The sequence below is a fragment of the Rhinoderma darwinii genome, chromosome 4 (genome assembly GCF_050947455.1).
Source record: "Rhinoderma darwinii isolate aRhiDar2 chromosome 4, aRhiDar2.hap1, whole genome shotgun sequence".
Lineage (NCBI taxonomy): Eukaryota > Metazoa > Chordata > Amphibia > Anura > Rhinodermatidae > Rhinoderma > Rhinoderma darwinii.
The window spans coordinates 163,921,299-163,936,112 of record NC_134690.1 but is presented as its reverse complement, the minus strand read 5'-3'; the positions used below and the strand labels follow the sequence as shown (position 1 = coordinate 163,936,112).

At 39.9% G+C, this 14,814-nt stretch overlaps 1 long non-coding RNA gene across 1 annotated transcript in view; it reads right to left on the bottom strand.

The window, feature by feature from the left end:
• Nucleotides 1-7,424: 7,424 nt before the first annotated feature.
• LOC142760913 (uncharacterized) overlaps nt 7,425-14,814 on the bottom strand; it is a 29,990-nt gene continuing 22,600 nt past the window's right edge. Inside the window, exon 3 of the long non-coding RNA XR_012883453.1 lies at nt 7,425-8,831. This is a non-coding gene — a long non-coding RNA (uncharacterized LOC142760913). The remainder of the gene's footprint in view (nt 8,832-14,814) is intronic.

The following is a 14,814-nucleotide window of genomic DNA, read 5'->3' as shown; positions in this document are numbered from 1 at the left end:
ATATAGTCTATCCCTGTATATAGTGCTCCATATATACACCGCGTTCCAAATTATTATGCAAATGTTATTTTTCGCTGATTTTCCTAAATAGTCGATGCAAATGACAGTCAGTATAAACTTCAAGCCATCAACCGTTGGAGTATAATGCTAATTTTATTGAATAAATCTCCTAATGATGACAGTTTTTTTTTTTTAGAAGTAAAAAACTCAAAATACACTGTTTCAAATTATTATGCACAACAGAGTTCAAAATTTTTTAAAGGTTGTAAAGAGAACTAAAATGGTAATTTGTTGAATTTGCAGCATCAGGAGGTCATATTTACAGAAATCAAAAGCTCTTTCAATCAAAAAAAACTTAACAGGCCAAGTTACATGTTAACATAGGACCCCTTCTTTGATATCACCTTCACAATTCTTGCATCCATTAAATTTGTGAGTATTTGGACAGTTTCTGCTTGAATATCTTTGCAGAATGTCAGAATAGCCTCCCAGAGCTTCTGTTTTGATGTGTACTGCCTCCGACCCTCATAGATATTTTGCTTGAGGATGCTCCAAAGGTTCTCAATAGGGTTAAGGTCAGGGGAACATGGGGGCCACACCATGAGTTTCTCTCCTTTTATGCCCATAGCAGCCAATGACACAGAGGTATTCTTTGCAGCATGAGATGGTGCTTTGTCATGCATGAAGATAATTTTGCTACGGAAGGCACGGTTCTTCTTATTGTACCACGGAAGAAAGTGGTCAGTCATAAACTCTACATACTTTGCAGAGGTCATTTTCACACCGTCAGGGACCCTAAAGGGGCCTACCAGCTCTCTCCCCATGATTCCAGCCCAAAACATGACTCCGCCACCTCCTTGCTGACGTCGCAGCCTTGTTGGGAGATGGTGGCCATTCACCAACCATCCACTACTCCATCCATCTGGACCATCCAGGATTGCACGGCACTCATCAGTAAACAACACGGTTTGAAAATTAGTCTTACTGTATTTCTGAGCCCACTGCAACCGTTTCTGCTAGTGAGCATTGTTTAGGGGTGCCCGAATTATAGCTTTATGCACACTTGCAAACCTCTGGAGGATCCTACACCTTGAGGTTCGCGGGACTCCAGAGGCACCAGCGGCTTCAAATACCTGTTTGCTGCTTTGCAATGGCATTTTAGCAGCTGCTCTCCTAATCCTATTAATTTGTCTGGCACAAACCTTCCTCATTATGTCTTTATCTCAATGAACCCGTCTGTGCTCTGAATCAGCCACAAATCTTTTTACAGTACAATGATCACGCCTATGTTTTCTTGAAATATCCAATGTTTTCATACCTTGTCCAAGGTATTGCACTATTTCACGCTTTTTGGCAGCAAAGAGATCCTTTTTATTTCCCATATTGCTTGAAACCTGTGGCCTGCTTAATAACGTGGAACGTCCCTCTTAAGTAGTTTTCCTTTGATTGGGCACACCTGGCAAATGAATTATCACAGGTGTCTGAGATTGATTACAATGATCCAAAGAGCCCTAAGACACAATACCATCCATGAGTTTAATTGAAAAACTAATAATTTAATGTTTATGACACTTAAATCCAATGTGCATAATAATTTGGAACACGGTGTATTTCACAAATCACATTTTTTCAAAGCTGGTTTTACAAAACTCAACAGAGTTTCTATAACACTTCCAAAATATCTGCTCTTGAAGCAGAGATCCAAAAATATACATCTAGGGGTATAATGGGAATTTATTTTTTGGGGTTTCCTAAAATAAGAAATTGCAGGTTTATGCAAATGGGGCTTTCCAGCAGTTGAACTTTAGAAAATATGCAAAAATTACATCCACCCCCAACCCATTCCCTTCCTCACGCTTGGAGTAAAATCATTGGAAAAATAAAAATGTAATGTAGGGCAAATATATTTTCAACTAATTAACTAAAATCTAATAATCTCAGAACAGTATAGCATTTTTAAAAACATAGGTGAATGCATAGGCCTGGTTGCGAGGGACATGAGGGACAGAAATATCGGAATCTTTGCGGCGCCCATCTTTTCTGCAGACGCGGCACTTTTTCTGGGGGTTGCTTCTAGTTGGTGTTGGGGGAATGCGAGTGATAAAATGTCTTTCAGTCATTAGTAGTTTGACATCCTCAGACTAGGGGCATTCTCTGGTGTCCTGAACGTCAAATATGAGGCCTTCGATAACTTTCTCCTGGAAATCCAGGTATGTGTCTCTGCCTCTTTTTATTTATATAGCACAAATGAGTTGTGGATTGCCACCTTTAAAAGATAAATGGCCACTTTTTTCTACCAGGCTTTTGTTTTGCGTTTCACTAAATAGGGCTGTAAAACCTGGTCGCTTAAATCCACCCCCCCCCCATGTACTTGTTATATTCGGACACGCTTACTGGTTTGTGCTTGTCCGATGTTGTCCTCCTTTCCCTCACTGCCACTGTTCCTGTGGTATGTATCGTTCTTAGTACATACACATCTTTGCGATCACTGTACTTGACCGCCAGCAATTCCTCAGATGCATAAGCACAGGAGTCCCCATTTACCATGCACTTCCCGACTAATTGCTGCAGAAAACCAATTCGGTTTTTGCGCATGGTACCACATGCCCCGGTCCATGCAGCATGCAAATGGCTAAACAGGGGCACTCTAGATTAAAAATTATCGCAGTACAGGTGCTACCCCTGGTGAAGCAGAGGCTGCATTATCTCCCACACGATCTTACTGCTGGTGGAAAGATCAGGGGGGCATCCAGGAACATTTATTGAGCGGTCCCGTCCTTCATAAATTCTGAAGTCAGTAGTATATCCTGACACGCTTTCACCCAATTTATAAAGCTTAACGCCATATCTTGCCCTTTTGGAAGGTAGATATTGGCGAAAGCTAAGTCTTCCATGGAAGTTGAGGAGGAATTCGTCCACGCTTATATTGTGCTCAGTGGTGTAGAGTTGCAGAAATAAACATTTGAGAGAATTTATTTGCGGTCTTATCTTGATCCCGCTTTGCATTGGTACTTGGGGGGGGGGGGGGGGGTCTGTGCGTTGTCATTGAAGTGGAGGAACCTCATTATTGTTTCATAACGAGACCTTAGCATTACTGCAGAATACACTGGGGTATTGTTGACCAGTAAGACCTAACGGAGGGCTTTTCTACAATACCCATATTTAGGATGAGCCCCAAATTTTTTTTTTAGTTCCTGCTAATTGGTGGGCATCCAATCTCTGGCATGAGTGGATGAAGGTTTCTGCCTTATATACTGAGCGGCATATAAATTTGTTTCGTGGACAGTGATATTTAGGAGGTCGTCTATAATAAATAAATGGAAGTAATGCATTTAGACAAAATTTGCATTGTCCACAGTTATGCCAGGAGTGGCAGTAAATCCGTGGATTTTAGGCCAAAAAGATGGAGCAGGTGCCCATACAAGAGCCTTAACTGGAGGGACCAGGCTGTCCCGTGCTACAGCGCTACTAGGCCCTGCACTTTCATGTTCCGCTGTTTCTACTGCGTCACGGATAACGTCCCCTGAAGTTGAACCTGAAGTGACGCTATCATCGTCACTGCCTAGAACAGGTTCCATCTCTGATGCGGTCTCAGACTCTGACCACAGCATGGCATATGCCTCCTCAGCGCTAAATAACTTCCTCTATACACACACAAACTAACTGGTATTTATACACTAACGTTCAAAAGTTTGGGGTCACCCAGACAATTTTGTGTTTTCCATGAAAACTCACACTTATATTTATCAAATGAGTTGCAAAATGACTAGAAAATATAGTCACGGAATTGACAAGGTTAGAAATAATGATTTTTATTTGAAATAATAATTTTCTCCTTTAAACTTTGCTTTCGTCAAAGAATGCTCCATTTGCAGCAATTACAGCATTGGAGACCTTTGGCATTCTAGCTGTTAATTTGCTGAGGTAATCGGGAGAAATTTCACCCCATGCTTCCAGAAGCCCCTCCCACAAGTTGGATTGGCTTGATGGGCACTTCTTGCGTATCATACGGTCAAGCTGCTCCCACAACAGCTCTATGGGGTTGAGGTCTGGTGACTGCGCTGGCCACTCCATTACAGATAGAATACCAGCTGCCTGCTTCTTCCCTAAATAGTTCTTGCATAGTTTGGAGGTGTGCTTTGGGTCATTGTCCTGTTGTAGGATGAAATTGGCTCCAATCAAGCGCTGTCCACAGGGTATGGCATGGCGTTGCAAAATGGAGTGATAGCCTTCCTTATTCAAAATCCCTTTTACCTTGTACAAATCTCCCACTTTACCAGCACCAAAGCAACCCCAGACCATCACATTACCTCCACCATGCTTGACAGATGGCGTCAGGCACTCTTCCAGCATCTTTTCAGTTGTTCTGCGTCTCACAAATGTTCTTCTGTGTGATCCAAACACCTCAAACTTCGATTCGTCGGTCCATAACACTTTTTTCCAATCTTCCTCTGTCCAATGTCTGTGTGCTTTTGCCCATATTAATCTTTTCCTTTTATTAGCCAGTCTCAGATATGGCTTTTTCTTTGCCACTCTGCCCTGAAGGCCAGCATCCCGAAGTCGCCTCTTCACTGTAGACGTTGACACTGGCGTTTTGCGGGTACTATTTAATGAAGCTGCCAGTTGAGGACCTGTGAGGCGTCTATTTCTCAAACTAGAGACTCTAATGTACTTGTCTTGTTGCTCAGTTGTGCAGCGGGGCCTCCCACTTCTCTTTCTACTCGGGTTAGAGCCTGTTTGTGCTGTCCTCTGAAGGGAGTAGTACACACCGTTGTAGGAAATCTCCAGTTTCTTGGCAATTTCTCGCATGGAATAGCCTTAATTTCTAAGAACAAGAATAGACTGTCGAGTTTCACATGAAAGCTCTCTTTTTCTAGCCATTTGGAGAGTTTAATCGAACCCACAAATGTAATGCTCCAGATTCTCAACTAGCTCAAAGGAAGGTCAGTTTTATAGCTCCTCTAAACAGCAAAACTGTTTACAGCGGTGCTAACATAATTGCACAAGGGTTTTCAAGTGTTTTCTAATCATCCATTAGCCTTCTAACACAGTTAGCAAACACAATGTACCATTAGAACACTGGAGTGATGGTTGCTGGAAATGGGCCTCTATACACCTATGTAGATATTGAATTAAAAACCAGACGTTTGCAGCTAGAATAGTCATTTAGCACATTAACAATGTATAGAGTGTATTTCTGATTAATGTTATCTTCATTGAAAAAAACTGTGCTTTTCTTTCAAAAATAAGGAAATTTCTAAGTGACCCTAAACTTTTGAACGGTAGTGTATGTATATCGTTTTTTTATGTTTTGCAGAGTTTGCACAATAAAATCACATATTTATAAAAATAATTTATTTTTTGTGTCACCATATTCTGAGAGCCATAACTTTTTTTTTTTTAGTCAAAAAAGCTGTGCAAGGACTTGTTTTTTGCTGGACAGGTTGTAGTTTTTATTGGTACTCTGTTGGGGTAAATGCGACTTTTTGATCATTTTTTATTCTATATCTTGGGAATAACATTATAGTTTTATAGTTTGGGTCGTTACGAACGTGGTGATACCAAATATGTGTACTTTTTTTAACATTTACATTTTTTTTCCTATAATGAAAGAGTTATTATAGGAAAAAAAAATCTGTGTTTGTTTTTTTAACGTACAACTTTTATTCTTGCACTTTTATAAAACGTTTTTATTAACTTTTTTTACGTGCAGGACTGATCGCTGCTAAAATACATTACACTACCTAGTAGTGTAATGTATTTCAACTGTCAGTGTGTCGTCACAGTCACTCTGACAGTAAGCCTATAAGGACCAGCCAGAGGCCGGTCTTTATAGGCTTCCATACGTGGCAGACCCGGAGGCCATTGTCTCGCGTCTCCTGTTGCCATGACAACCGTCGGCAACCCCCACAATTGCATAGGGGCTACCGATGTGCTACAAACCCCGTTAATGTGGAGATCACAATCGATCGCACATTTAATGGGTTAATTGCCTAAATCAGCATCGATGAGCCACTGATCGGCAACAGTGGAGTGCCAGCTGTCGGGGGCAGTGTGCATTGGGAACGACAGAATGACTTCCTGTCACTCTTAGGCTGGTCCTGATAGACTTCTGTCCATGGCAGACACAGAGGCCATTATTTGGCCTCTGGTTGCTATGCCAACCATCGTCAAATCTCACGATTTCTTCGTGGGGTCTGCCGATGTGCTAGAATCATCTAAAATGAGGCGATCGCAACCGATCGCCGCATTTAAGGGGTTAATTGCCGAAATCGAGTGGCAAAGGACCGCTGTCCGGCAAGAGTGAAGTGTTAGCTGTCGAAGACAGCTGACCTCCCTGTTCCCGATGCACCCTGTCGCCGACAGCGTGCACTGGGAACGACTCAGTAACTATACGTCCTCGTGCGGGAAGTAACCTCCCACAATGACGTATAGTTACTGAGTTGTGCGGGTAGGGGTTAACTGTAGCTTCTGTACATGGCCTAGTGTGGCCTTCAGGATGCAGTGATTTATTTTATTTTTTTCATCTTTAAAAGCAATAACATTGTTTTATTTTTATGTCAACGTAACTGTATAAGAGATTGCTTATTGCGGGATGAGTCGCATTTTTCAATGGCACTATTTTGATGCACATATAATTTTAGCACATATAATTGTATTCGTTTTTTTAGGGGCATAATGAAAAAAAAACAGCAACTGTCCATTGTTTTTTGTGTTTACAGCGTTCACCATGCGCTATGAATTACATGTTATCTTTATGCTGCATGTAGTTATGGTAATACCAAATTTATATAGTTTTTTATGTTTTACTACTTTTGCACAACAAATACACTTCATTGTACTTCATTTTGAGAGCCATAACATTTTATTTTCCCCTTGAAGTAGCTTAACAAGGGCTTATTTTTTGCAGGATGAGTTCTAGTTTTAATCATTACCAGTTTGGGGTACATATGATTTTTAAAAAACTTTCTATTGCTTTTTTTGGGAGGCAAGATAACCTGGTTGCCATGGCTACCTATCGCGGCGCAAAGGTACCCATGGGCATAAAGAGTTAGCCCCTATCCTTTTACTTCTCTATTTTATACATATATTGTATTAGCATACTTCTGTACAGGCCTAGAGTGCCCTAACCTTTCTAGGTCCCCAGGGCTAACTATATGGGTGGTTCCCCCTGACAGTAACCCATTCATCAGGAATGCTGGTGACCCAATCAAAGGGAGAGACCCACATAGGGTAACAGGGACGGGATCAGATAATGCTCTGATCCTGGCCTTGACTTAAGGATAGTAGATTCCTGCCGTGAACCTCCAACCATATTCCTACATATCAATAAAACACAGACTTTGATGGAAAGGCCACAGCAGCCATTTTAATTAAACACATTTTTATTTACAACAATTCACAAATATCAAAATACCATAAATATTATTATAAATAACACTAGAAATAATATTCTAATAATATTATAATTAACATTATAACCTCTTTGCTTAAATTATGAGTCCTTGAAGGCATTCACACTTCCTGAAATCCATTAACAGGCCTATGGTCTCTGCCCTCAGCCGTGCCCTACGCTTTCAGCTCCATTCCGGTGTCTTGCTTTACAGCAGGAGCTAAGCTGTCATACAACCATGCATCCACTCCAGGGGACACGTCATTAAGAGTTTGAAGGCTAGATTTGATCATAATTGAGCTTTGAAGATCATTTAGGAGCACACGGGAACAGCTGGAAAATTAGCGGACAGACCAGGTCTCTGTAGGATTTGTCTGTGTACGGGATTCTGCAACCCGCTATTTACAAAAATACATGCAGACTGTAGAATCTAAATGGAACAAAAAATGTTATCAGAACCATTTGCGAAAGTGGTTTTTTTTAATCACATGCTATAGCAAATGCAAAAAAAAAAAAAAAGACCCCAAAGGTGTCCCTAGCTTTTAATTAGCCTATTAGTTATATTGAAGATATTAGAAAATAATAAAATGGTGTGCTTCTGGTGCTGGTTAACAGAAGGACTTGATCCTTGTTTGCCCCCATTTCCTTACCAGGATCCTTGGGTTAATTCCCCACAAACCCTGCTATTATTGTAGGGCCTTGAATATGGGATATATTTGCAGATTCTTACAACCCATTGAAATGAGTGATGCATCTATACTGTGCTCATCTACCTCTCTACAGGGGCCCTATAGCAGTCGCATGGGCTCCCTTTGTGTTACGTATGCCCTTGAATGCACTTATTAGCCACCAAACTTAGTTGCATACTGCATTTCAACAAACTACGTTGTCACTAAATAATGATAATAATGATTAAAGTATTTTGGATATGCATAAATATATATATATATATAATAAATGTACATAAATATATATATATATATATTTTTTTTTTTAATTTTTGTCTTTCTCGTAGTTTTGACTGCTTGAATTGTAAGCGCAGATGGAGCTCATCAAAGGTAGTCATATTGTTCCGTATGAATCTTGACAAACACCAGAAATGTGGGAACGTGACAATGAGGATCTTCAAACAGGAATGCAGAAAATGCAGCATTCCCACAATGTCAGAGCCTACAATATCAGATGATAACATAACAACATTGATCAGCAACTTAGTCCATCGTATCCAGAGAGTATTTTATGGGAGAATAAATTTGAATGAAGACCGTCCACCAGAAATTCCTGTCATGCTGGATGGTCCACATGATGAAAAACATGGTGAGGCTTGCAAATACAATCTGTGTGATAGGCAGACTTTGTCCTCGGAAGAACCATCATCATTACCGAGTTTGTTATCTGATCTTGCTATTTGAATTGGTGAATTGGCATAAATGTACTTCTAAAACAAAAAAGAATAATAATTTAAAAGGGAAAAGATGATTGTTAATAATTTGAATAATAATTTAACATTTGCATTTTTATCCATTTAAATGTATCTGCTTATAAGACAAATAATGTTATACCACACAAAATAGTTGATAATTAACATTCCATATGTCTACTTTAGATTGGCATCGTTTTTTGAACATCCTTTTAATTTTTCTAGGACGTTACAAGGCTTAGAGCTTTAGCAGAAATTTCTCACATTTTCAAGAAAATTTCAAAAGTCTATTTTATCAGGATCAGGAACCAGTTCAGTTCTGAAGTTGCTTTGAGAGGTCCATACAATATAAACCCCCGTAAATGATCCCATTTTAGAAACGGCACCCAAAGTATTCGAAACAGAACTTAGAAAGTTTCTTAACCCAAGTAGAGGTTGAAATTTACAAATTTCATTTTTTTTGCAGAAATTCATATTTAACTCATATTTTTCTGTAACTCAGAAAGTTTTACGAGAGAAATGCAACTCAATATGTATTGCGCAGATTTTGCCGCTTTTAGAAATATCCCACATGTTGCCCTAGTCTGCTATTGGACTGAAGCACAGGCCTCAGAAGCAAAGAAGCACCTAGAGGATTTTGGGGCCTTCTTTTTATTAGATTATATTTTAGGCACCATGTCAGGTTTGAAGAGGTCTTGTAATGCCAAAACAAAGGAAACACCTTAAAAAAATTATTTGGAAACTACACCCCACAAATAAATCATCTAGAGGTGTGGTGAGCATTTTGACTCCACAGGTGTTTCATCGATTTTATTAGAATTTGGACACGAAGATAAAAAATGTTACATTTATCCAATAAGATGTTGTTTTAGCTAAAAAAAAAAAAAGTCTATTTCCACAAGGAATTAAGAAGAAAAAGCCCCCCAACATTTGTAAAGCAGCTTCTCCAGTGTATGTAAATACTCCATATTTGGTCATAAACTGCTGTTTGAGTACATGGCAGGGCTGAGAAGGGAAGGAGAGCCATTTGGCTTTTGGATCACAGATTTTGCTGAAATGGTTTCTCCCATGTCGCATTTGCAAAGCCCCTGAGGGATCAGTACAGTGGAAACTCCCCAAAAGTGACTCCATTTAGGAAACGACACCCCTTGAGGAATTAATCTAGGAATGTAGTGAGCATTTTGACTCCACATGTGTAAAGAAATTTCTCCCGAGTATGGCAATACCCAATTTGTGGTCATAAACGGCTGTTTGGGCACACAGTAGGGCTCAGTAGGCAAGGAGCGCCATTTGGCTTTTGAAGTACAGATTTTGCTGGATTGGTTTCTGGGAGCTATGTCACATTTGCAAAGCCCCTGTGGGAACAAAACAGTGGAAACCCCTCAGAAGTGGAAACTACACCCATCATGGTATTCACCTAGGGTTGTAGTGAGATTGTTAACCTCGCATGTGTTTTACAGAAATTAGTGTACACTCGATGTTGCAGAATGAAAATGGCAATTTTTCCATATAAATGTCAATATGTGATGTCCAGCTTGTGCCACCATGAAAAGACAGCTCTCTAATTATTATGCGGTGTTTCCCTGTTTTAGAAACACCCTACATGTGGCCCTAATCTTTTGCCTGGACGATCGACAGGGCTTAGGAGTGAAAGAGTACCATGTGAAATTGAGGCCTAATTTGGCAACTTGCAAAGTATTGGTTCACAATTGCAGAGGCTCTGATATGAAATAACAAATGAAACCCCTGAGAAGTGACCCCTCAAGGCATTTATTAAGGGGTGTAGTGAACATTTTCACGCAACAGGTCTTTTTCATAAATGATTGCGCTGTAGTAGACGAGCTGTAGTTTTTATTGGTACCATTTTGAGGTACATGCGACTTTTTGATCACTTTTTATCCTTTTTATTGGGAGGCAAGGTGACGAAAAAAAGCAATTCTGACATCGTTTTTTTTTTAAGTAGCATTAACTATGTGTTATAAATTACATGTTAACTTTATTCTGCGGGTCAGTACGATTGCGGCGATACCAAATTTATAGTTTTTTATGTTTTACAACTTTTTGCACAATAAAATGACTTGTAAAAAGAATGTATTTTTTCTGTCTCCTAGTTGTAAGAGCCATAACTTTTACATTTTTTAGTTGACGGAGCTTGTTTTTTGCGAGACGAGCTATAGTTTTTATAGGTATCATTTTTGGATACATGCGACTTTTTGATCACTTTTATGTAAAATTTTGTAAGACAAAGTGACCAAAAACCAGCAATTCTGGCAAGGTTTATTAGTTTATTTTTACGCCGTTCACTGCGCGGGATAAAAAATATTTTTATATAGTTTAGGCCATTACGGATGAGGCGATACCAAATATGTATGGTTTATATTTTCTTTCAATAATAAATGACTTGATAAGAGAAAAAGTGCAATTGTGTTTTATATTATTACTTGAAACTTTTATTTTATTTTTTACAACTTTTATTTAAAAAATTTTTTACACTTTTTTTTTGTCCCACTAGGAGGCTTGATGGTCTAACTGTTTGATTGCTGTTCTAATACATTACACTATGTAGTGCAATGTATTAGAATTGTCAGTCGTTCACTGACAGCGAGCCGAATATTCTCCACCTCTGTACCAGTCCTAATCGGCTTCCGTAATGGCAGACCAGGAGGTCATTGTCAGGCCTCTTGTTGCCTTAGTAGCAGGGCTGCCGATTTGCTACAAACCACTAAGATGCAGCGATCGCTTTTGATCTTGCCGTTGGTACCGGAAGCCTTTTAGGCCTCGCCTCCAAAAGGGGCATAGGACGCTTCCGTAATTGGCATATCGGGAGGCCAGTATTAGGCCTCCGTTTGCCATTACAGCCATCTGCAACCCAGCGATCACGTTGCTGGGGTGCAGGTGGCTAAAAAACCCTTAGATGCTGCAATCTCTATTGAGTGCAGCATCTGAGGGGCTAATCGGCCAGACCGGAGGCTAGCTCTGGTCCTAGCCATTACAGCAGGGTGTTAGTTGTAACATACAGCTGCCACCCGCCCGTGATGGTGTGGGCTCAGCTCTTAAGCCCGCACTATGCCCGCAACGTAACTGTACTGCGGTTTGCGAGAATCCCTACCCGACAGTGCCGTATATATACACGGCAAATTTCGAGAAGGGGTTAATATAACAAAAAAGCTTGTTATTGATAAACGTAAAGGCATCGCAATGTCTGCACTATATATTTATTTTTAATCAGTTCTTTGAAAAAGTTTAAAAGTCAACAAAATTCTTGATGATATAAGCAACTGTGCAATCATAGCTGAGTGTTTTATCACCCGGGACAATTATTCAGTTCGGCGAAAGCAAAATGAATCTTATACCCACACCTTCCTCGCTCCAGCATAGCTTTGGAAAGTGACAGTTAGCAGTCAATAAGTGACGATATGTGGGAATCATTGAGTGTTTCTGCAGGGCAGTCTGTTTCCAGGCTTTGCCGTCTTGCCTCTACACCATTATCTTGCTCAGCATCCACTAGCACATACAATATCCAAGATATGCCAGGCCTTCTCGAGATGTGCCAGAGTGTGGATGCTGACACGTCTGCCATACTTCAGTATCGCCAGCCTGAAAGGAAAAACCCAGGTGTATTGCAAATTGTGGGACCTAAGTAGATACAGTAGGGGTTTCAAGATACATCTCTTGGCAAGGGTGGAGGGGGCTATATACTGAAAAAAAGGCAAGGTCTGCATCATTATATATCACCCCTCTTTTTTCTCTGACGACTTGTAGAATCTCTGCAGCGTCCACATACGATAATGGACCGCATATAACATCTCGAGGCCGTTCGTTGGGTCTGTGCTTGGGGCGTGGGGTGGATCCGTTCAATCACAATACCAGACGCTCTGTCTGAACCCAGTAGGTTTGAGAAGATCTTACCCGCCACTTTCTGTAGGGCTTCATTTGCCCATGACTCCGGTAGGCCTTTAATGTGTATATTACGCCTACGGTTCCTGTTCTCTTGATCCTCTATAAGGACCAGGGCTTTATTCATGTCCTTGTGTGTTGGTCGACCTGGGCTGCTAGAGCGCCTGCAAAGTAAATCCCTTCTGAACACGAGGATTCCAAGGCCTCAACTCTGTGTCCAATCTGCTTTACCTCAGTTTTAATGTCCACCAAATCCAACAGCACTGGGCGCATCACCTGTAACAAGGTCTTTGAAGGAAAGGTTTAGTGATAGGTGCTGAAGAGGTTTTATTGTGGTCAGCTAAGCTGTCCGCATCTAATTAATCTGCTGCGTCTGCAGCTGTCATGGCTTCCGCCGCCATCTTAAGTTCTCTGGCGGGAGTGAGCATTCCGATTGTTCCAATAGTTAGTCAAATCTGCCTGCTTTTTCCCTGGTTTGGGTGTCCCAGGCTGTTCACTACCTCTGTCCTTGTCAGTTTTAACAATTTTCCTGGCTAAATATAGGCTGTAAGGGCCACTAAGAACACAGCATAGTAGTCTCAAGCGTCCATCTCTTGTAGCGGTCAGGCTCCACCACCCCAAAGGTGCTTTTAAATAAGTAAATGTTTATTTCTTGGCTACACGTTTTGTCATCAGAATGATGTCTTCATCAGGATGTACCAAAGATGCGTAGCCAAGAAATAAACATTTTCTTCTGCAGAAATACTCCTCATGTCTAGTTTGGTTCCTGTCTGAAAGTCCTTGTTTTTTTGTTTTTATCTCTATTGTTCCAAAATTTGTCCCAAGTTGTGCTATAAGATCATGCAGCTGCTTCATTCTAGCCTACTTAGAAGTGATTAGTAGTATACCTACATGAAGAACACCACGAAAAATATTCCCCGGATACATTTATTGTAGTCACAAATCTGACTTATAACGTAATAGCTTATGGGGAATGAAGCATGGTAATAACGGTGAACCCGCTGTTTAATAGCAAAAACCTAAAGTTCGGAGTCTGACACACCAAAATGGTTTTAAAACAAAAATTTCTTTATTAGATACATCTAAAAATGCAACAAAAGTTAAAACAGAGATGATTTCCACAGTGCAGAAAGACAACCAGATTAATTGTATATGATATTTCCAAATATATGGGTAATGGGCAACACTGTTGAAATACAAGAATACATCCACAGTATGTTACAATTATATGATGTGATGTACATATTCTGATACAATAAACAGAAAGAAAAGCTGTTCAGCAATAAGACAAATTTTCTATATATATATCTCTCACAATTAAAGTATGATTTAAGTAAACATAAATTAATGAGTGTACAACATTATAAATACCCCTGAATAGAGCCAGATGCAAAAATCAGTAATAGTACTATGCACGAGTAAAATACATGGCTCAATTTAAACAGGTGAACAAAGACACATGAAGCAAGAGCAGGGCAATAGCTGTGTTGTCTCTGGGGTTGACACCAGAGACGGAGACTTGTCACAATGGGTATGAGCTCCGCTTTCAGCATATGTATTTTTTCCAGCAAAAGATTCTTCACATTATATTAAACCTATTGGGCTTTGAGTGTCTGCAACTGTGGCTGACAACACTATTACTGATTTTTGCATCTGGCTCTATTCAGGGGTATTTATAATGTTGTACACTCATTAATTTATGTTTACTTAAATCATACTTTAATTGTGAGAGAGATATATATATATAGAAAATTTGTCTTATTGCTGAACAGCTTTTCTTTCTGTTTATTGTATCAGAATATGTACATCACATCATATAATTGTAACATACTGTGGATGTATTCTTGTATTTCAACAGTGTTGCCCATTACCCATATATTTGGAAATATCATATACAATTAATCTGGTTGTTTTTCTGCACTGTGGAAATCATCTCTGTTTTAACTTTTGTTGCATTTTTAGATGTATCTAATAAAGAAATTTTTGCCTACTTAGAAGTGAGCCTGATAGATTGTAATGATTGCTGAATAGTCCTATGGAGGTGCTGATGGGAGGACCTACCGGTATCACAGTGTGATTCATTAACCTAGACATCACTGAGTTG